General features: G+C 40.2%; 1 long non-coding RNA gene across 1 annotated transcript in view; it reads right to left on the bottom strand.

Moving 5' to 3' along the window:
- Positions 1–22,981: 22,981 nt before the first annotated feature.
- LOC149158214 (uncharacterized) overlaps positions 22,982–23,613 on the bottom strand; it is a 242,310-nt gene continuing 241,678 nt past the window's right edge. The window contains exon 4 of the long non-coding RNA XR_016261667.1: positions 22,982–23,246. This is a non-coding gene — a long non-coding RNA (uncharacterized LOC149158214). The remainder of the gene's footprint in view (positions 23,247–23,613) is intronic.

The following is a 23,613-nucleotide window of genomic DNA, read 5'->3' as shown; positions in this document are numbered from 1 at the left end:
AAAGCTCCTTACTTCGTTTCGTCAGGATACTGCCACCCACATCTTCGATCATATCCATGAATGGAGATGTAGGCAGAGGTTAGTCAAAGCTCCCATCCCTGATTTTCTCTTAACAGACTAGTTATGTAAGTTGTTGCTCCCAAAAATCGCTAGAGATGTCACTCTAGGTGGTGTGGTCATAGAGGACCAATCCATACATTGTGCCTAGCACTTGGATTTAATTTATTCATAGTCTGGCACTCTCTACGACATTATCCCCTATGCTCCTGGTAACCCCAATCCTCCCACCACTTAGCACCCTGGAGCGCATGCCGATGGGATCATCGGTACAACCTCCGGGGTCGCTGGAAAACAACTCAGCGGTTTCGTTGCCAAGCTGGCAATGGACCCCTCTACCAAAGCGATTGCTCTTCCTACCACTGCGGTTAACTCTATGTAGTCTACACAGAAATCTGGTGGTAAGAAAAATAAGAATAAGAAAAAAACCTCTCCTTCTGAGGAGCAGTCAACAAAGCAGCCTAACCCAAACTAGAAGGTCACTGCCTCCACTAATGCAGAAAAGGATAAAGGAACCAACTATTTGTGCAAAATTTGTCTTGAAGATCATGAAACCTGGCGTTGTCTGTGTCTTCAAGAGTGCACGGATTACCTTGCCAAAAGAGATTCTGGTAAGGTACCTGTCGTCCTTAGAAATCCCTTTCCTACTCAACAGTAGCAAAATCTCGTTTCCAACCAACCGCAACCCATGTCAGGGGGCAGCGACAATTTGCAACATCCTTCGGTTGGAGAAGGATCTTCTACCGTTTACACATTTGGAACAGTAGATCTCACCACAAGAGCCAAAACTTATGGAGCTCCTATCACTCCGGCAGCAGAACCATCCTCAAGTCAAAACCCATCGTCACCCAATGATTTTCATATCGAAAGGCCAGTTGAGGACTTTGTAATTCGACCCCCCAAGGGGGCACTTTGACGCACAATGCACAATACATCTGCATGTGCCGCCCAACACTACAATATCTTAGAGGATTTGACACAAGCGCCATCAACTATGTCAGGGCTCGAAGTATTATAAACATGCCCCAGCCAAAGGAAAGCTTTGCTTTCGGCTATCGGGGGTATTGACCCTACAGATTCCATGCTTGCCTTTTTCTACATGGACAAGTGTAAACCTCCCCTTTCTCACCAACTTGCATTCAGGTGCATATCACTTCAAAAGGTAAAGGTATACACCGAATTGTCATCGACGAAGGTGCTTCAATTTGCGTCATGTCGGCTTCATGTTGGCTCGCCTTGGGTTCCCAACCCTCTCCCTGCCGTTGAACTCCCTTAAAGCTTTCGACAGTCACACCTTTTTCTCAAATGGATACTTTACCAGTTTTCCCATCACTTTAGCTGGGAAAACAATAACGGTGGATGTAGAAGTCATAGACAGAAAACTCAACTATAATCTGTTGCTGGGTCGCAGTTGGACATATGCCATGATGGCCGTTGTATCTACTGTCTTTCGCATCATCCAATTTACATTGGATGGAAAGGTTATTACAGTAGATTAGTTGTATTTCTGCACCCCTGATTATTCACCATTACCAAGTGGCTCTGTACCCCTAGTAGGAGGCGGAACTAACAGTTACGTTAGTTTAGGTACCGGTCTACTGAAGGCTTCTTCCCTCATGGTTTGTTTCCCTCTTCAGCCATCGAAGGTTTCACAATCGGTCAACATGCTTTCATCTTTTCCTCATGAACAAACCGATCCATGGATCCTACCGGCTCCTTCAGACATTGACACTTACGGAGAATAAATGCCACTGTCAACAGCTAAATTAGCCTGCGAAGCCATTCAAATTACACCCGAATCTCTGGTCACTTTCGTTTCAGCCAATGGTACCACTACCCCTCCCATAACTGCTCCTTCTTTTGATCCACTCAATCAAGTCCTATCAATGAACGAAGCTATTAGACAGATCACGAGGTTAGAAGAGCAACCTTGGGAGGATTCACACCATCATGTTTCGATATCTGATTCGGACATGATGCCTCTTCAAATCCTATCACCTGATGAACATGAAATCGTTTCCTCACCATATACGACTATCCAACTTTTGGACTCGGAAGGAAACAGGGGCAATATTTCACAAACATTTCTCCTCAATATTTCTGTCATGACAGGCATCATGGAAAACATACAAAGTGGAGCCAATCATAATCCTGAGGAAATTGTGAGCTTCACCTACCCGTTTAGGGATTTCAGCGATGTTTTTCCTTGGTCTTATGAGGAAATGCATGGCATAGACCCTTCTATTGTCAAGCATGAGATCAAGAATGATCGAGCGTTCTTTTTATGGTTTTTTTCTTGCTCGTTAATCCGAAAAACCTCGAGTCTCCTTCTTTGGGCTAGTTAAACTACTACAAAGATGAATAGAGCACTTTTAGGGATATTTTATTGCTCTTTAAAAAATATAAACATCCCCGAGATTTTGTCGTTGCACTCGTTAAATCTATGCAATGATAGATAGAGCACTTTTGGAGACATTTTATTGCTCTTTAAAAAATATAAACATCTCCGACGTTTTTGTAGTAGGGCTCGTTAAACATATATACCACAATCATCAGAGCACTTTTTATGATATTTTATCGCTCTTTAAAAAATAATAACCATATCTGAGTTTTTCATCATTTGCACTCATTAAATATATGCAAATGCTGCTCTGAGCACCTCTTTTTTGATCTTGTTCCAGCTCATAAATTGAAAAAGACCAATGGAGCATCCTTTTTAGGCACTTTTTTCTCGCTCTTTAAACTGAAAAAATCCCGAGCTATGTCTTGCTGCTCGTTAAACATGCTAAAGATGACCCAAGCATTCTTTCAGGTACTTTTTTCAAGCTCGTTAAAAAATGAAAAATCCCGAGTTTTTGTTACTGAGCTCGTTAAAGTGTCATGACAAAACACGAGTTTAGTCCACCGCCTCGTACTCGTAACAAAATGAGGTCGACATCTATTGGAAAAAGGTTTCTCTTTATCCGGGTTCAATAGATTAAATACGGAAAAGTAACCAATCTCGGTATACTATTAACCTTTTGTCACACCCGGTTAACAACTAAGAAAAAGGGACCACCATGGAGTCTCTCTTTATTATATTTTCAGATCTCTAAAGATGAAAATATCACCAAGTTGTCTAGTCTGGACTCTTAAAATACACAGACAAGATATAGAGTCGTTATTTTTACGATACTTTTCAGACTCTTAAAAGATGAAAAATCGACGAGTTTGCCTGTCTGGACTCATTAAACTAATCAGATAGGGAAAAGAGTCATTCTTTTTTCGATCCTTTTTAGACTCTCTAAACATGAAAAGATTGATGAGTTTACTCATTTGGACTCATTAAAAAAGGATCGATGAGTTTACCCGTTTGGACTCATTAAAAATTAGATGGGGAAAGTGGAAATACAATTGTATCATGTATTTGAAAGTGTGGTTTGGCAGAAAAAGCTCCCTTGAACATGGCACTCCCTCTAATAAACCGTCATTTTGATAGCCTCTCAATATGAACCCTACCAACCTATGAGTTTTTAGCCTATATACCCTGATGTCATTGCATCTCCGTATCTTAAACACTCTGTAGTGTTCATGAGCCTAGTGTTGTCTAGTTAAAATCGTTGTCGTGCCTTCTATTGTTCAAGGGTCCCTACTTGTTTCCTCGATCAACTGACCCTACATATCCTTTCATCATGCCCTCCGTTGTTTAGACCCAAAAGCTCAAAATATTCTTCAAAAAACAAAATCATCCTTGTTTGGTTTCATGTCGACTGATGTAGGACACGTCATTGCCTACCTTTTGACAGGTTCCTTCCTATCGACTTCAACACTCTATCTAGGAAGGTAACCCAGAAACACATTTAGTGTCATGGTGCTTGCAAACATTAGTGGTAGTTTACCCTATGCTTGATCATGGGTTTTCATTATTTGCTCTTGGTTAAGCGATTCTAAGAGTGTTCGATGACAAAAAATCTTTCACACTCACTAGTTTGCACTATGCATCTTGGAGACCATCACCATTATCGGTGGCCTTCCTCGCATATGTTAATAGTCTCCATTATTAGCTGGTAATCAAATGATTACGTGCATGTTCAACGTCAACTCATTTTATCACATGTACAGATCTACGTTTTTCGATGAAGTAGGAATCAAGACCTTGGGTAGAGGCTTACATCATTCAGCCTTGTTTCCTCTCCCAAGCTGCGATATCGTTCTCTGGAGACAACCATTTCAGGATAATCTATTATGACATTGGATTCACCCTGTGCCATATTGGTGGCCAGAATTGTTATATCTCTGAGGAGAAAGTTACTCTGACGTAGCTACTGAGCATGGGAATGCCTGACTCAGGACATGATTTTAGCAGTTTATATATATGTACTTTTGTTGTATCAGGTTTTCCTTACCGCCCGAAACTTCTCTCTCTCTCTACAAATATTTTGATAGCAAACTACAGTATTTTCATAAAGTATTTCAGCCATCATCTCTGCCTCTGATCTCATACTTTAGGGGGCATCTGTTATAGGACAAATTGACCTCCTAATCAACTCAGAGGAGAAAGACAAGATGATTGAATCATTGACTACAGTTGCAGGCCTAGAATCCACACTAACACTCTTTGTACACTGACAACCTACTTTATAAAGCTTGTTACCAAGCATAAAGGAGCATTAGTCAACCTGCTAACTCTTGATGTTAGACCAGGGGGAGCGTTAGTGAACTTAAGTGATGTTCAAGAGGTTATTTCAACGAATCTACTCATAAATATCTAGATATTAAATCCCTAAATTTGTGCAAGAAAAGCAGGGAAACTCCAAAAATCAAGATATTTGGAGAAATTCTATTCCGAGAATGAAGGAAAATGGGAAAAATCTTGTAAACAGGGCAGCTTCATGGTTTTTTCCCAAATGAACTACAGGTGGAGTTGGGAAGCCCTAATTCGATTGCTATATAAGCAACGAGAGGGCCATTGCAAAGGTGTGAGAGCATTTAGAAGGATAGAACATGGTGTTGTTGTGATACTATCATATTCTTGAAGGAGCTAGCTAAAAGAAGGAGAGAAAGAGAGGAAGAAGGGATAAGGAAGGTTGATACAAAAAGGTTGTTGTAATCACTCTTCTATTCTGAATATAGGACTATGGTTGTGTTCCCTACTCCAAAGTGTCGGTGATATTGTGCATTTATTTGTTCATTCTGATGCTTGTTATGTTGAGTAGATAAGTTATATATTTATACATGTTTGTTACGGATTCTTACATTAATTGTCAGAAGTATATGCTATGATTGGTTTGCTTCGTTCTTTTGTGCAGGAATCATCTTGGAGTCGGTTAGCAGGAGTTCTTCTTACCAGACGGAGATCCCCAAGCGAATCTAGAAAGAACCAAAGGTGATCCTTTCTCCATATCCTGTCAATATATGTCTGATAGATGAACATGTGTGTAACAGGTAGCTTTTGTAGATAACCTTACGGTCTGTCAAAAGTCTCGAGAAGACTTTCAAGGGTAGTTTTCATCTATGCATTTTACCCCATAGCAGTGACATCACACATCTCCTTAAGCAAATCCCGGTCCCTGCAATGGAACCATTTGTTGGCTTAGTGGGTCCTGACCCAGGTGTAGAGTTAATTGCGCCAAACAAAACCCTACACTATTGGCCATTTCGGCATCAACCCACATAGTGTAATCTAAAGTATCACCCAAAGCAGTATGAGGGGATGCTAGAACCAAGTTTTTGCATCCAGAGATCAATGTGATGTCTTTTATTGCCCTAGATTTGCCTTCGTACAGATATATAAACCCCTAGGGCTCAGTACTATAACTTATTTTAAATGGTCTCTAGACCTTCGCGAAGGTCTACGATAGGTATTTTCATGCCCTTAACATATGAATCATCCACTTATGCACACCATTAAATAACCCTAGATCTGAGCTCGCACAGATCTACTTAAGTATTTAATAAACATAACATAATGTATTATAATCTTTGCGAAAATGTTTAACATGCATTGCATAGAGTTATTAAAATTTATCCCATAGAGTCACGCATTAATAGATCATTATTTCATAAAGGCATTATTAAATCACAACATATATCGCAATCATCATTAAACAAAAGTGAATAGATAAAAACAGTAATTCTTCAATACTCTGCTTTATTGATCTTGAATATGAGGTTACAGACTCAAAAATGCCCTGCGCACGCAGCTACATGGATCTACGCACTCAGCTGTGAATACTACTCTAGGCCTCTGTGCACTCAACTACAGAGCCTTTTCCTCCTCTATGACTCACCTCTCCGTGACATCTTCTATTAACCCATTACATCCATCCTCATCAGATTATGCCTTAGACTCTCTAAGACACATCTACTTATACAATCCCATGATCCGCGGACCATGGGTTGATCTCGAAACAAACTCAACTTTACATAGAAAAGGGGCTAAAACCCCTTTTAATCCTCATTACCTACTTGCTCCGCATCCATAAATCACGGATACTTTACATCTTTTACAAAAAATTACATCAAAACTTGGGTTTTTAAACCCAAAATTGACCTAGGGGACCCCATCCCAACAGATGTGGTGGCTACATGCCTCTGAACTGAGTTACAAAGAGACTTAAGGGAATTTTTATTATTGAACAATAAGAGAAAACCCTAAACAACCAAAACCCTAACCCGAGGAGATGTAACACCAAGAGTTTATGGAGCCCGTTAGGGTTAGTTGGGCAGCCAACTTCCCGGGGTCATAACTCGATCATATTATCTCCGTTTGATGCGCATGATACCTCGTTGGAAAGATTTATCCAAGGAATACAATTGAAAATTCAATTTCAATGAAATATCCCCAAGGAATATTTCCAAAAAAAACGTCCTTTAGTGCCTCAAAATGGCTCCGAAAGTTCAGGACCCAAAAACTGCCAAAAATAGTAAATTGTGCTACAATTAAGGAAACTGGAAAAAAAAAAAAAAAAAAAAAAACTGACAGAACAATGGTGAGGCTCCAAGTGGAATAGGTGGGTGACCACCAATATCCACCTAGATCAAAGAAAGGAAAAAGGCATGGGAAGTATTTTCCTCCCATCAAAAGCATATAAAAAGATGTTTCGACAAGAAATATGTAGGTGATAGGGATTTTAGTGTGGGAGACCTTACCTTGAAGTGGGATTAATATCATGAAGATAAGGGGAAGCAAACTAAGTTTCAATACCTATGGATTGATCCCTATCAAATCCAAGAAAAACTTGGCCTACATACTTATCATTTGTAAACCTTAGATGGGAAGATCAAGTCCCTTCCCATGAATGGACAAAATATAAAATTCTATTTCTGTTAGAAGCTCTTGTAGCTACTATTTATCTATATATATTAATTTTATGTCATATTTCATGCTTTTTATTTCCTATCATTCCCTTATTCATTTTCTTTTTAGTTTTGCTAAAACGCCTCTATACATAATAAAAGATTTGTACATGAAATATTGCATTGGGACACTGTTAATAAGTTGATTGTTTTAAAGAGACTATGGTAACTACATAATCATTGGCTAACAATATTTCTCTTTACATTTCCTAGTATTTTACATGTTTTTGAATTCAACGATATTCAAAAGGAAAATATGACTATGACTATGTGGAAAACTCTAGTCAAATGGAACACCCCATATCCTTAATAAGATCTCTAATATCCAAATTGGCTATAATTCAAATGGTGTTATAATTAAGTTGAACTAATGGTTAGAGAAGGGAAAAAGAGAAAACACATGGTGAGAAACCCATTTTGGAAAATCTTAGAGTCTCTAAAACACCAGGAACAACATCCCTATTCATAAAATAAGTTAGGATCCCTCATCCACCCTAGCATAATGAATGCCATAATAAATAATTCCGAGTGAATGGAAAAGAGAAAATATAATAAATGTTGAAGGCATGAGAAAGTATTCCTGCACAAATAGTTGATGCAAGCAACTTCGCCGCGACTATGGATGCACAATGGTAGCAAAGAAATGCTTATGATTTCTTGAGTGACTAGGTTGGGGCTATGGACACTCGTTGTTAGAGGAGAAACACTAGTGACATACTAAATTTTGAAAAAAAAAAATCTCACATATTCAATATCTTGATCCCCTATCAAATCCATTAATGTCAACTCCTAACTTATAAAGTGTATTAGAAGCAAGCCAAACAAAGTGACAAAGAGACTACACCATAACTGGGGTAGAACAGTGAGACTAGTGGGATCCATAAGTCTAAGACAATACTTTGTGAAGATTATAACTTATCTTAGCTAAGGGCTAAACAGATATTTTGAGGTCATACCCATAAATCGCCAATTTTTGTAGCCACTACAACAACACGGAACTTTCAAAATTTAGAGTCCCCCTCTACTTAGCACTTTCTCATACTTTTTCCTATGAGTCCCTAACACTTCACCTCTCCTTTAACTAGGCTTTAATTGCATTGCATTCTTGTAGGATTATCCATAAGCCTTAAAAGACTTGTGCCTCTTTTCCTAGTCACATACCCTACCCGACCTCTATAACTATTATTTGTGACTAAGACTCTAGAGAAAATATCCCCAAGTCACAAGTCACAACTTTAGTTCTCAGTGACTTATTAGCTATCCTCTAGAAATTCGACTTGTGACTTTTAATTTTCCTCATCGCACTCTAGAAGCTTGACTTGTATTTATCACATGCACCTGATTCCAACCATGAATCTCTAATACAACTCCCTCACACATGAAATTCCATTTTATAGTAAAAATGCCCCTTTCTCATTTCATTGTGCACACCATCCTTGAATGAGTGAGCCGTCTCTCTAGCTAGGGACTACGATTGCAATTTTTTCTGGGTAAGTAACACATCTCTTGCTATCATTACTTTTTGTCTCATTCTCATGTAACCCAATCGATTCAGCTCTCACTTCCATAGAATACTTATAGCCTCTCACACTTTTCTCCTATTTATCTCTACACCCAAATGTGATATGAATTCTCTTGCTCTCTCCCTTAACCATCTAAGTTTTTCTCTTAGAGAAACTCTTTGATCTCTACTTGCCTCTCAAATCTAGTATCTTTATTTCTCAAACCCTCACACTTCACCACTTTTACAATATATTATCTAAAAAACCTGAAAGGTTTTGTCTCTAAATTTGACCGTCATCTCATCGGCTAAGTATCATTTTGGTAGTCTAATTATGAATCAAAGGTTTACCTACTCTTAATTTTTCACATCATCTGACCCAAGATCAGGTTCATAGGTTGAAATCGTATTGGTCATTTAGACCGGTGTCATGCAATTACATGGCACAATATTAGTATGAAATTCCATACCTTTAGATTCTTGAATGTATGACTTGCAACAATAGAGAAGAAACTTTCATTTTAAGCTGCAAATCACAATTCCAATGGTTACTCAAAAACCCTTGTAATCTAGGAATGTGATCTGCAACTTGTATACATTCCATCATTTTTGAAGTTGCAAATTGCATTTTGAGGCCTCATTGACACTAAAATTTCAATATGTGACTACTCTAAGATCTCAATCTGCGATTAGGATAGATTTTGGATCTGTGACTACTCTATGATTTGAATCTGGAACTAGACTATAAAGCTAATATACAACTAGGCTAGACAATGGATTTATGACTGAGCTAAAATTTAGATCAATGACTAGCCTATCTTAGCCTTTGATGATGTACTTTGTGACTAACCTTTCCCTCTCAAATTATGATTTAAACCATTGTGTTTCTTCTTTATAGATCTATGATTTCACTGAAGTAAGTAATTAGTATTCGAATAGTCTAGTGTTTTATGTCTTTATTGAATATTTTTTAGATGTCAAGTACAGTTGATTTGGATTGTATTAGCATGTCCTCTTCTTCTGTTGAAATGGTTCCACCCATCATAAGAGGATCCATAAAAAATTTCGGTAGGATAGAAAGAAGTATAGAAGGAGTTGTGGAAAGTCCTCCTAAACTACCCATATATGCATACACCACTTGCTATATTGACAAGATAATAGAATTAACTTAGGGTTATCTTATTCATGGCTGATAATATTTTTATTAGATTCCTCTCATCGAGAGGTGTAGGATTTATCTAAAGATCATCCAATTCAAATAAGTATTTATGGAGATATGAATTCACTTTTATTATGGAATAATTATCAAGCCAACCAACGAATCATGTAGGCTCAGAAGCCCAATAGATGCATCTATGCATCATCAACATTTGTATATAAATACAGGAGGTATTTTCCTCATTTGGACACTCACTCTCATCACTTCTCTCTCTCTCCTGCGCAGAAAATAGGCTCTTCTCCTACTACGTAGAAAGGGAATCTTCTCACACACGTGTGGAAGGAAGGACACAAAATTTAGGGTTGCAACTGCAGATCGAAAGTTTGACCAGTGTTGACCATCATACTCTCTCTTAGAACTATGATGTAGGTGGAACTGACTCTCCTCTGAAGGCCGTACATTTTGGTGAAGGAATCAAGGCAATCCGACAGTCGGTTTGCAAGATATTGTCTGCCCTAGTTTAGGGTTGATCTAGTGTTTGCTGCTGCTAATGTAAATCATATTTATGTATTATTTCTCTTGGCTGAATTATTGAAGATAAAAGAAGATTTGATCAAAGGGATTCCCCATATTGGGGTTTGTCCCTGGCTAGTCACCACATCTTGTGTCTCTTGTCTTGGCTTGTTTTATGTCGATCATTTAATGCTCTATCTGCATTTTACTTATTGTACATTTGATTTCTAATCTGTGGATAATAATAATAAAAAGAAGTAAAATACTCTAAGCATAGAACATACCATAACTTAACAATTCATCATTTTCCCATAATTAAATACTAACATATGAGAAATATTTTCAGGTGTATATTAATGTGAAGAAGTCTTGGTTACACAAAGTTTCCACACACCCTCCAGTATTCCCTTGTGTATAAACTATAGAATGGATTCTTCAACATATTGATGAGGATTATTTTACAATCAAAAGTGATAAAAGAGAATCAGTCGCATCATTCACAGTGGATGAAATAGAAAATTATTACAAGTTACCAAACCTCAGTCGACTTCCAATACTAGGTGCTTTGCTAGCTTTGATGGATTAGCTAAAGATGTTTTGAATTCTTAGTGGCAATAACCAAGCAAGTTTAGGGAGAGAGAATATGGGATTTATAAGACAAAATCACTCAAAAAAATATATCAAATGCTAGTTTCTATGTTATGTAATTTGTATGGAAAATCAAGTATGGATACCTTTCAAGAGAGTTGGGTTCCTTTGATTCATGCATCTATCTCTAAAGGGACCATATTCGACTGGTAAAGCATGTTGGAATCCTCCATCAAATCTAATGTCCAAGAAACAAATAATCCACCATAGATGGAGGAGTTAGAATTATATATGTCATATAACCAACTGGATAATCTGTGTGAAAAATGTGATTTTGAAGGACTAGGTTTCAAATGGAGTTCTAATCAAGAACTACCTATGCACATTGATTTTAATGGATTATGGAATACAATATATAGGGGAATGTATGAGAATATTGTTGAACACTTCGTGTCTTTGTTATATCATTTACTTTTCATCGAAAAGCATCCATGCATCTCTGATAGAGAAAGAGCTTCTCTACATGATATTGTATATAGTTTTCCCCTTTGAGATTCTACTTACATTAGAGTGTATAGTGCATGCAAACCTCCACATGCTCTAACCACATTCATTACAAACAAAGTATTTTTGTAAGAGGTAGCTTACCAACTCACTAGAAGATTTTCCAAGACTTTGGTCAAAAGCCAAGAAATCCCCATGGCCAGTCTTCCCATTAGATATTGGGGCCTACTCCATTAAGAGTTTCAAGGAGCATAAGTAGAGCCTCAAGAAATATAACATTTTAGATTTGGTGAGTTGAGTTTCGATAGATATGATTCAAGGGGCATCAACATGGGACACTACAAAGAAAACGGTTATAGTTGCATATATACTTCATCCACCGAGGAAGAGGAGGAAAAGGTGGAGAACTTTTAAAACATTTCAAATACACTAGATGTTGGAAAATCTGGATAGTTACATATTATAACATATTTTCCTTAGCTTGATAATTACTTGTGATGTTAGATTTTCTTTTAATCATTCTTTAATTATGTTCATCAAGCAACTACCAAAATAATAAGATTACAAAGAGACATAGTACATAAGCCATGGGCTCTAAGCTAGGGAAAAACCCCTCCAAGCGGAAAACCCATAAAATTCTTCTATTCTTCTTTAGAATTTGCTTAGAAAATAAACTTTGAAGACCCAAAGACCCAAGCCAACACACCCTCCAAGATCCAAGTCATCCCCCAACAAGATATTCCTTGAGACAACTTTCAGTACTTCGATACTACTACATTGCTACTACAACTTTGACCTCATATACATATTTTCATTCCTGCAACTTCCCCCCCCCCCCCCCCCTTGCAACTACTTCAAAATTTCAGCTCCTTGTTGTTGACAACTTCACGAGAAAAGGAGGGAAATATAACCCTTGACAAAATTCAACTTTTTCTCCTCTTATTCCTCCTCTAGCTACTCTTCTTCACCTTTTCTATTGCAGATCGAACTAGCTTAAGTTTTGCATCAAAATGAGGTTGAAATCTCTTCTTTATAGCCTTTCTTGAGGGTCAAATATCTCTCCCTTTAGGCTAGATTGTCCTTGGTCTTGCGCCAAATTGGTCTTGGTCTTATCCATGGATTTTACATGGTAAAATAAATATTTTTCTTCATTACAATGAGTCCAAATGGGACTATGGCACATGACCAATAATATTATTTATCCTAGAAAGACCTACAAATCCTAAAAGAATGAAGAAAATGCTTTTGAATCAAACTTGAGTATGAAACCCATACTCCAAAATAAAATATAATTTCTCGTTCTTTCATTTTTCTTTCTTTATAAATAATATACAATGTCATGATTACAATTACATCATAATGAAGACCGAACTTAGTTACAATTTTGAACACTTCCTCTTAACTAGGGAGGTATCCATGGTACAAGGAATCTCAATCTTGAAGCATTCTCATAAGAAGAGTCATATTGATAAGCCATATTTTATCAATCATCTTTATGTCATAACCAACATTGTCCCTAAAGGCCTTAATTGGAAAAGATCATCCTTAATTATGAGCATTGTTGGGAGGTTTTATGAGAGTTGCCACACTAACTCTCAAGGTGAATATCCCATCTGGATGTCCACAAGGTATGTCATTTTAGGACTATTCTTATCTTGGATTCCCAAACCTATATCCTCAAAAATATTGGTCCTCTTCAGCTACTCTTATCTTTGATTCCCTACCTCATCCTCAAAGAGTATCGGTCACCAACTTCTTTCCCTAGATTCTCCAATCCATAAGAAGTTTCAATTTAGATGTGTATGCAATCCTCTAGATTGCATTCTTTCTTTACGGCATTCACTAAGACTTACAACTGTTAGTCCTAGTCTAGTGCCTGACCCATAAACGCAAGAACTATATGATATCACACAATCTTAACTAGGGAAGAGATATCCACCAAACCAAGATTGCTTCTAAGGTACTCAAGCTTCGTGTTTGTTAACACTTTAGTCATTATGTCAGGTACCTATTCATTTGTAGTGTAATATTCCTAATTAGCCATGGCTAATTGGAATATTTGATTTTGCTCAATTTTTCCTTCTATAGTTATTTATAAATAAAAAGGTGAGGAAAAGGGGGACATAACTCACCTCTAGAATAAAATCAGTCCCTAGTAGCACAACGTTGTGACTTAAAGGGGAGCCAAGGGGGCCAAAGGACCACGCAGAGATGGGGACCACGCAAACACTTGGAGGGACTGTGCAGATGGAAAGGAACACGTGGCAAGAGAGGGACTACATTGGAGGAGGTGGGCCTTGGGATTGAGAGAGGAGCCTCCTCATTTTGTCATTCGATTATGTGCATTTGAGCTAGTCACTTCGACTTGGAGCACGCTGGCTGTTTAGCCTGTCTGCAGCACTGTTTAGTGCATTGAGTGTCTCCATTCGGAGATCTCACCCTTAGCCCTAGGGGATTTTGAGTGCCTACTCGGGAAAGGTAGTTTCCAGTAGTCTTTTTTAGTAGGATTGATCTTTGGCGTTGTGGAGGAGCTGAGCATTTGAGGATTACGCAGTCTTGAGAGAGAGGGATGCAGTTCTTTTGGTGGGAGTTCTAGATCGGGGGTTTTGTGGAGGATTAGAGCTGGGAGATTGAGCAAGGGATCAGCTCTTGCATATTGGAGGATTTTGGTAGAGTTTCGGGCTGATTTTTGGTGGATTCTATTCAGTGGCAGCGCGGAGCCTTGAGGCACAGCGTAGATCCCCAACGGGGTGATTTTCGGGGGTCGGCTATTTCAAAAAATATTTTTGGGTTTTCCTGGGTTTCTTGAGTAGAGTCTGATTCCAGAGTTTCAACATTTTCTGAGGAGGGGAACAACCCCAAATCCTCATTTGATTTCTAGTAGTAGTAGTAGCACAGAATTTCTCCAGCAGCTTGGACGTAGTTCAGAGAGAGGCCATTCCTTTATTATTTTGAGTGTATTTCTTCACTTGCCTTGTGCAAGTCAAGGTGCCATCTTTCTAATCACCTCTTGTACTCATTCCATTACTCAGTATAATAAAATGGCTTAGCATTTCTCTCTGCATTTCTCGTGTATCTGCTAATGTTCCATGTATACATTATTGTATGTTGCACTAATGTTATTGTGTGTTGCACTTTGGTTATTTCTCTGGTTGGAGTTTGCTTGTGTTTGAGGGATATCCCTGATAAGGGATATTACAGTGGTATCAGAGCATAGATATGGCTCAGCTTGTGGAGCTAGCAATCTATAACATCGGGGGAAAAGCCCTACATATGTTACAGAGGTAGGAGATACAGAGACACTGGGTGTAGGTTTGAGAACACCTACGGAGAGGGAGACTGTATTCCAGTAGTGGACGCATAACAGGAGGAGCCTGTGGTGGACGCAGGATAGGAGGAGCTTGTGGTGGACATAGAGCAGGAGGATCCGATGGCAGATGAGGATGGGAAGAGATTTGCGGACATGCTCCTCAAATCAGTGCAGGATCTGTTGAGGCAGATCGAGGTGATGGGGCAGAGATTCATAGTAGTGGAGGCTAGATAGCGTGAGAACCCACGAGTTTTTCAAGTTGATGAGGGATCAGGTACATCCCACCATTTTCCAGAGAAAGGTGCCACTAAGAGTGATACTACTCAGCAAATGGCCTCACATGCCCCTAGATGCTCTACCATGCCCACTTTTCTAGGAGCAGACACAGGGGCTGGAGCCTAGCAGGAGGTAGAGCCCAGTCACATGGGCGATTATTTTGCAGAGTACCAGGCCTATGGGCAGGAGTTCAGGGATGCTCTCTCATTCAAAGACTTTGTTCAGTTGCAGTGGGATAGTAGACCCCGCGACCATCACAAAGGACACCGACATTATCACGATGGAGACACCCACCACATAGCTAGTAGATTCCACTTGCCTACGTTTGATGGTTCATCAAACAGTTTGGAAAGGTCTTGGGTGGAGAAGGTAGATTTCTATTTCCAGCTTAACCAGATGTCGTAGGCAGAGGCCATCAAGGTGGTGACATTACATTTAGATGGTGAGGCCCAGGATTGGTGGTTCCATGGGATGGTTACACTCAGACAATCCACAATGGCAACCTCTATCGAGTTTACCAAGAGATTGATGGAGAGGTTTGATCAGAGGGATCCGGAACAACACTTCGTTGAGCTGACGAGGCTCAAGCAGACAAGAAGCCCAGAGACCTACATTGCAGATTTCTTGAGGATTTCAGTGATGGTGCCAGATCTATCCACAGTATGGAGGATCTACATGTTTGTTGAGGGGTTATCAGAGCCACTTCAGGGTCTAGTCAGGTCCACTAGACCAGTCACACTTCCAGGATGCTATCAGCAGGACCCGGGACTTACAAGATGCCTTACCCAAGACCCGAACATCTTACCTCCAGAGACAAGATTTCCAACCTAAGGGGAAAGATGTGAGGATTCTGCCTCCGAAAGGGAATCTAAGACGAGCACTGGTTGATGATGATGCCAGGAGGGAGTTAAAGAAGAAGCGGTTGTGCTTTACCTGTTAGGAGCCGTGGGCACCAGGACATAGATGTGCTACTGGAAAAGCACACTTTATTGAGGTCTTCTAAGAGAGCAGTGGGGAAGAGGATGAGGAAGATGATGTGGAGGCAGGAGATAGTCATGTCGTGCAAGGTCCCTTGCCGCCTCCATTACCAACAGCAGGTGGTGTAGCTTTTGCACCTACCGGAGGAGCCCTTGCAGCATTGCGAGGAGTTCCCAAGTATTTGACGATGCGCGTACGGGGGACAGTACGTGGCTAGCGAGTATCAATTTTGGTTGACAGTGGGGCAACCCACAACTTCATCGATGCAAAGATGGTTGAGCGGAGAGGTATACATAGAGCTTCGATGGATTTTCAATTTTGGTCCCGGGAGATCAGACCATGGCGTGTGCTCGTTATGTCCCAGAGTTATCAGTGACGATGGGCACCTACACACTGACTAACCACTTTTTCATGTTCAATATTCTGGACACCAACATAGTATTGGGTGTTTAGTGGCTTTAGCAAAGGTCACGACAGATTAGAAGGCCCTAGAGATGGAGTGGAATGATGAGAAGACAGGGAGGCATGAGAGGATACGGGGACAGCACACATATCTGCCTCAGACTGTTTCGACTCATCGGATGGAGGCAATCTTCCGAAATGGAGACATAGAGTGGGCATTAGAGCTGTGTGAATCAGAGATAGGGACTACAGGGCAGACAATGCACCCGGAGATACAATCCATCCTTGACCGGTATGCCACTGTATTTGGGGAGATTCCGTCGGGACAACCACTAGATCGGGGGTTTGAGCACACCATTGAGCTTGAGCAGGGCATACAAGCAGCGATTACTACCCCCTATAGGCATCCCAAGGCCTATCGGGATGAGATTGAGCGGGCCATTCAGGAGTTGCTGGCTCTTGGGCACATTCGGCCAAGCACAAGTCCTTTTGCTTCTTCCATGGTGTTGGTGAAGAAGAAGGACGGCACATTGAGGATGTGCATTGACTACAGGGCCCTAAACAAGAAGACATTGAAGAATAGGTACCCCATACCAAGGATCGATGAGTTGATGGATGAGTTGAGAGGAGCACGGTTCTTCTCAAAGATTGATTTGAGATCTGGGTACCATTAGATTCGCGTGAGCGAGCAGGACATTCCCAAGACCGCCTTTAGGTGTCACTATGGGCACTTCAAGTTTTTTGTGATGCCCTTTGAGGTAACCAATGCCTCAGCTAGATTCCAGTCTTGCATGAATCACATCTTCCGTAGTCACTTAAGGAAGTTTGTGTTGGTATTCTTTGATGATATCCTCATTTATAGCAGGACTTCGGAGGAGCATCTCCAGCACATTGAGACAGTATTGCGCATCTTGGAGGAGCAACAATTCTATGCTAAACTCTCCAAGTGTGAGTTTGGATTGACGGAGATGTTATACTTGGGACACATCATAGGGGTGGACGGAGTGAGGGTCCACGAGGAGAAGACCAGGGCCATCAGAGATTGGCTGGAGCCGAGAAATGTGACAGAACTTTGAGGATTCATTGGCATTTGTACTTACTACCAGAATTTCGTCAAGAGTTTCTCACAGCTTATTGCACCCCTAACAAATCTGACGAGGAAGGGGGCATTCAGTTGGTTGGATATAGCGCAGCAAGCCTTTGACAAGCTCAAGGAGGTTATGAGCAGCTTCCCAGTGCTTGCATTGCTGGATTTTATGCAACCATTTGTTTTGGAGTGTGATGCATCAGGAGAGGGGATCGACACAGTGTTGATGCAGGGAGGTCACCCTATAGCCTTTGACGTTAGAATCTCCTTCCACACGAGAGGTTGTATTCTATATACGACAAGGATTCTAGCCATCATGCATGCATTGGCCAAGTACCGGCAGTATTTAGTGGGTAACAGGTTTAGGGTGAGGACTGATCACAACAGCCTCAGGTTCTTTTTGGAGCAGAAGCTGCTACAGGAGAGGCAGCAGAAGTGGATCAGTAAGATCCAATCATATGACTTTGACATTGAGTATGTCAAGGGTAAGAACAACGTGGTAGTAGATGCCCTTTCACGTAGACCAGCAACGTTGTCTCTTATGAGCTTGGACACAGACTGGAGGGCTCGACTCTTAGTAGAGTACTCCAAGGACAGATTTGCATGTGAGGTTCTGGATGGGCAGGTGGCAGATGATAGGTACAGGGTGGTCGATGAGATCATCTACTATAGGCACCGGATCTTCTTGACTGAGAGATCTCAGCTCAAGAAGAAGATACTTCAGGCGTCACATGATTCACCATTGGCAGGCCATCAGGGGTTTACCAAAACCTACAGGGCCATTAGAGAGAGGTTCTCATGGAAGGGCCTCAAGTAGGACATACTCCAACATGTCTGGGAGTGTGACGTTTGCCAGAGGAACAAGGGGGAGATGAGCCATCCCGCAAGATTATTGCAGCCTCTTCCCATTCTAGAGGGGAAATGGGAGTGTATTTCGATGGACTTCATCACAAGGTTGCCCATGGTACAGGGCAAGGATTGCATCTTTGTCGTCGTTGATCAACTGCCGAAGTACACACACTTTTTTTCCATATCCACACACTACACAGCAACACAGGTGGCCGAGTTGTTCTTTAGAGAGATCTTCGGGTTACATGGTCTTCCCAAGACCATCACCAGTGACAGGGACAGCCATTTCATGGGCAGATTTTGGCAGGAGCGTTTCTAGTTGGTGGGGAAGGAATTGACATCGAGTACCAGTTATCACCCACAGACGGACGGGCAGACAGAGATAGTTAACAAGTGGCTGGAGGGTTACTTGCATAATTATGTCAGTGGGCAGCAGTGAGCATGGCTGAAGTGGTTGCATCTGGGGGACTACTGCTACAACACTACACATCACATGTCCATTGGTATGTCACCATTCTATGATTTGTATGGATATCATCCCTTATCTTTTGCTGACGTGATGTTTGGTGCTAGCAAGGCTCCGAGAGCCAAGATTTGGATCCAAGAGAGTCAGGATATTCTCCGAGATTTCAAGGATAATATGGCTATAGCACAGAACTAACAGAAGCTGTATGCCAACAGGGGTCGGGTGGAGAGACAGTTTGAGGTAGGGGACTTGGTCTACCAATGGTTATAGCCATACCGACAGTCGTCACTGAAGCAAAAGGGGGCTAAGAAGCTCAAGCCCTGCTTTTATGGGCCATACAGGGTGATACGCAGGATTGGACAGGTTGTGTATAAGTTAGAGGTACCCCAAGGTAGCAAGATTCATAACGTCTTTCATGTATCATGCCCGCAAAAGGCATTGGGGCATCATGTGACAGTGACAGATGAGCTACCACCCACGGATGATGAGGGGCATTTGGTGTTGCAGCCAGAGGCTATTATTGATACTAGGGAGAGGTAGCTGCAGAGCAAGATGGTCCGGGAATTCTTCGTGAGGTGGAAGAATTTACCAGATGAGGATTCCACTTGGGAGAGTGAGAGAATTTTGCAACATCCATCACTTCAGTTGCTTGAGGACAAGCAACATTTTGCCAAGGGAGACTGTAATATTCCTAATTAGCCATGGCTAATTGGAATATTCAATTTTGCTCAATTTTTCCTTCTATAGTTATTTATAAATAAAAAGGTGAGGAAAAGGGGGACATAACTCACCTTTAGAATAATGTCACTCCCTAGTAGCACAATGGTGTGACTTAAAGGGGAGCCAAGGGGGCCAAAGGACCACGCAGACACTTGGAGGGACTGCGCAGATGGAAAGGAACACGTGGCAAGAGAGGGACTACGTTGGAGGAGGTGGGCCTTGGGAGTGAGAGAGGTCAACACTATAAAGGAGAGAGGAGCCTCCTCATTTGTTCATTCGATTATGTGCATTTGAGCTAGTCACTTCGACTTGGAGCACGCTAGCTGTTTAGCATGTCTACAGCACTGTTTAGTGCATTGAGTGTCTCCATTCAAAGATCTCACCCTTTTTGAGTGCCTACTCGGGCAAGGTATTTTCCAGCAGTCTTTTGCAGTAGGATTGATCTTTGGCATTGTGGAGGAGCTGAGCATTTGAGGACTGCGCAGTCTTGAGAGAGAGGGACGCAGTTCTTTTGGTGGGAGTTCCAGATCAGGGGTTTTGTGGAGGATTAGAGTTGGGATATTGAGCAAGGGATCAATTCTTGCATATTGGAGGATTTTGGTAGAGTTTCAGGCTGATTTTAGGTGGATTCTATTCAGTGGCAGCACAGAGCCTCGAGGGACAACGTAGATCCCCAAGGGGGTGATTTTTGGGGGTCGGCTATTTCAGAAAAGATTTCTGGGTTTTTTTTGGGTTTCTTGAGTAAAGTCTGATTCCGGAGTTTCAGCATTTTCTAAGGAAGGGAACAACTCCAAATCCTCATTTGATTTCCAGTAGTAGCAGTAGCACGGCAGTTCTCCAGTAGCTTCGATGCAGTTCAGAGAGAGGAAATTCCTTTGCTATTCTGAGTGTATTTCTTCAATTTCCTTGTGAAAGTCGAGGTGCCATCCTTCTGATCACCTCCTGTATTCATTCCATTACTCAGTATAATAAAATGGCTTAGCATTTCTCTCTGCATTTCTTATGTATCTGCTTATGTTCCATGTATACATTATTGTATGTTGCACTACTGTTATTGTATATTGCACTTTGGTTATTTCTCTGGTTGGAGTTTTCTTGTGTTTGAGGGACATCCTTGATAAGGGATATTGCATGTAGGTAGATGGTGCATCTCTACAACCCCCTCTCATACCAAGATTCTGATGTTGTGGTACTTATTGTTTATATGTTTCATCTTTTCATGAAACACTATGTCTTACGTCAATATTATACAACTCTGATTGTCACAATTTATCCATGTAGGGCTAAGTGGTCCTTAAAACAAGTATGATAGTAATTTCCTCAGCCAAAATGATTCCCAACATAGCTCGCTTGTAGTAACATATTCAACTTCATCAATACTCAAAGCAACTATATCATGCTTCCTTCTCATCCATGAAACGATGCAAGATCCAAGGTCGAAACATCCTCATGTTGTGCTTCTTACATCTGTCTTGTTTCCACTCTGTAATTTCCCTAGGCTGTGGAGAGAAACCCAGAGGTAACCACAAAACCACTTGCAAAGCTAGGATCTAGCCCTTCCAGCTTCAAAGAGGGATCTCACTTTTTGATTAAGATTTGTATTTTAAGGTATTAGGTAGTTATTATGTTCTTAGGTTGGTTTTTCAAAGATATGGTTGAATTGCAAGGAAATACCATTGGGCATGGAGTCATGAGTCTTTGGATGGTCAAATACAAAAATAATAGAGTAGTTGTAACAGGGCAGGATAGGCAAACTTTTGGATCTTTCAAAGTATTTATGGATTGTATGGGATGAATGTGATTTAGGTTCAATTAAATATAGAGCATCTTGAGATGAATTCAATACTTAACATTAGATTGAAAACATTTATATTGTTTACAAGCCAGAGTAGAGTACACTTAAGCTCATTCAACCCTTAATCTTCTTTAAAGAATAAAGATAGAAAACATATGGAAAAATGAGAAAACAATGATTTCACATGAGAAAGTACATCACCAAATGGTCTGACACAAGAATCCTGGAACAAAACTCTATGTATTATTGAAAATTGATCACTTTAGTACAATGCACAACTTACATCAAAATATGGCTCCTTTCTTCATACAAGTTCCAACCTTTTCTAAGTCCTTTTACTAAGTATTTATAGAAACTTTTTACATATCAGATCGAACTTCAAAATAAAATATATTTACAAAGTAATATATGTTAAAGAAACATATATTTTAGATATAGAAGAAGAAGATAAGGAAAGTCTGGTAAAATGTGTTGCATTGTTGAGGCTTTGAAGGAATCTAGTGCTGACTGTAGCTATCTTGCTGCAAATGTTGTTTCTTTGCTACCGAAATTTTAGGGCTTCAGTTATGATTACTCAATCAACTCTAGCAAATGGTCCCACCTTTTTTCATTTGGGATAGAAAATTTTATCATGTTTCTAAAACTTTCATCCACTTCGGTGTAAATTTCAAAAGTTGGCTTATTGAAAAAAAGGTGATGAATCTCATGTTGAATATTTAAATCAAGTTGTAGGCCTTCCATAAATGCTTCTCCACTAATAAATCCTTTGGCCTTTACAAACTTTGAAGAATAAGAAGCTATGTTACACAGTTGTTCCTGGTAGTTTTCTAATGGAATCAATTTTCCATTAGAATTTCTCAGAGTTGGTAGACCCTTTTCCTACAGTAGTGTGAACTTTATGTTGTATCTTTTGACTTGCAACTCGAGCTCTTTACATTTGTTCTCTAGTTGTATTATCAAATTATTTTTCGTTAAAACTCTTTTAACCTCCATTACTTTTGTTGTCCTATCTGGAATGTTTAGGTCCTCTAATTCATCCTTGGTCTTGGAGTTTAACAACTTAATAACCCTATTTTCCTCTTCTGGTCTGTGCTCCAAATTTGCTTTAGCATTTTGTATTTCTTTCTTAACTCTTTGCATGAGTTCTTCCTACTCAAAAGTAATTTGAATTGATGGCCACATATATGTTATATTAACGTTTATATTCAGCCAGATGTTATTTTTAGCCTCTGCCAACATTTGGATGGTGAAGGATTGATCTTCATATTTCTGGATTTGTCGAATTAATTAGACATACTTAAATAAACACAACATTGTAAATAGTGGAAACAATGCATACATAAACATAAACTTAAACAAAGAGGTGCATGAAAAAAACAATGCTCAAATGTAGAAAACACATTAATAATATATGGAAAAATCTCCCTTTATTGATTTTTGGTTGTAGAGGTTGAATACAATTAGAATTTCAAACACTTGAAGAGAATTCTTTGAGTTAGGGAGCTCAAAAATCCTCAGCAAAGCGGTTTCCTTTCCTTAATCTCTTTGCAAGTTTCTCCTCTCTCTCAAAGAAGTCTCTCTAAGGAACAGCTAGTGGCCTCGTTACTCAAGCTCTCTGAGGAATAGGAACGTCCCCCGCAGCTCCCATATGTCTCAGATCATGGACAACCAAAAGGTCAATGGACGTCCCCACAGTCCCGCGTCTGCAATTAAACAAATCACAGTGTCAATATCATCATAAATCATAAATACATGAAAAAAATCATATGTATACAAATGTAAAAGTAATAAGCATATACCTGATCATCCCCAAGCAGCAACTGGAGGAAGCCCCATCTTCGGATCTCCCCGGAGACCAACCCCATGGTAAGAGTACTCTAATATCATCTAAAGGTTGGACTCGAACCGAAGTTGTACCACATCGGTCCAGTGCCAACCCACCTCTCCTTCGCCCTCCCACAACATCACCCATACCTAATGACACATACAAGGCTCCCGAGGAGACCCCGCTAGTAATGAAATAATATGGTGAAGCATAACCACCCTCTTGTAGAGTATGCTGCAAAGCAC

Source organism: Pinus tabuliformis, chromosome 5_2 (genome assembly GCF_031772625.1).
Source record: "Pinus tabuliformis cultivar Carrire ecotype Pingquan chromosome 5_2, CPIR1, whole genome shotgun sequence".
NCBI classification, from domain to species: Eukaryota; Viridiplantae; Streptophyta; class Pinopsida; order Pinales; family Pinaceae; genus Pinus; species Pinus tabuliformis.
Note: the sequence above shows the minus strand (reverse complement) of the source record. Positions and strands in the feature narration are given on the sequence as shown.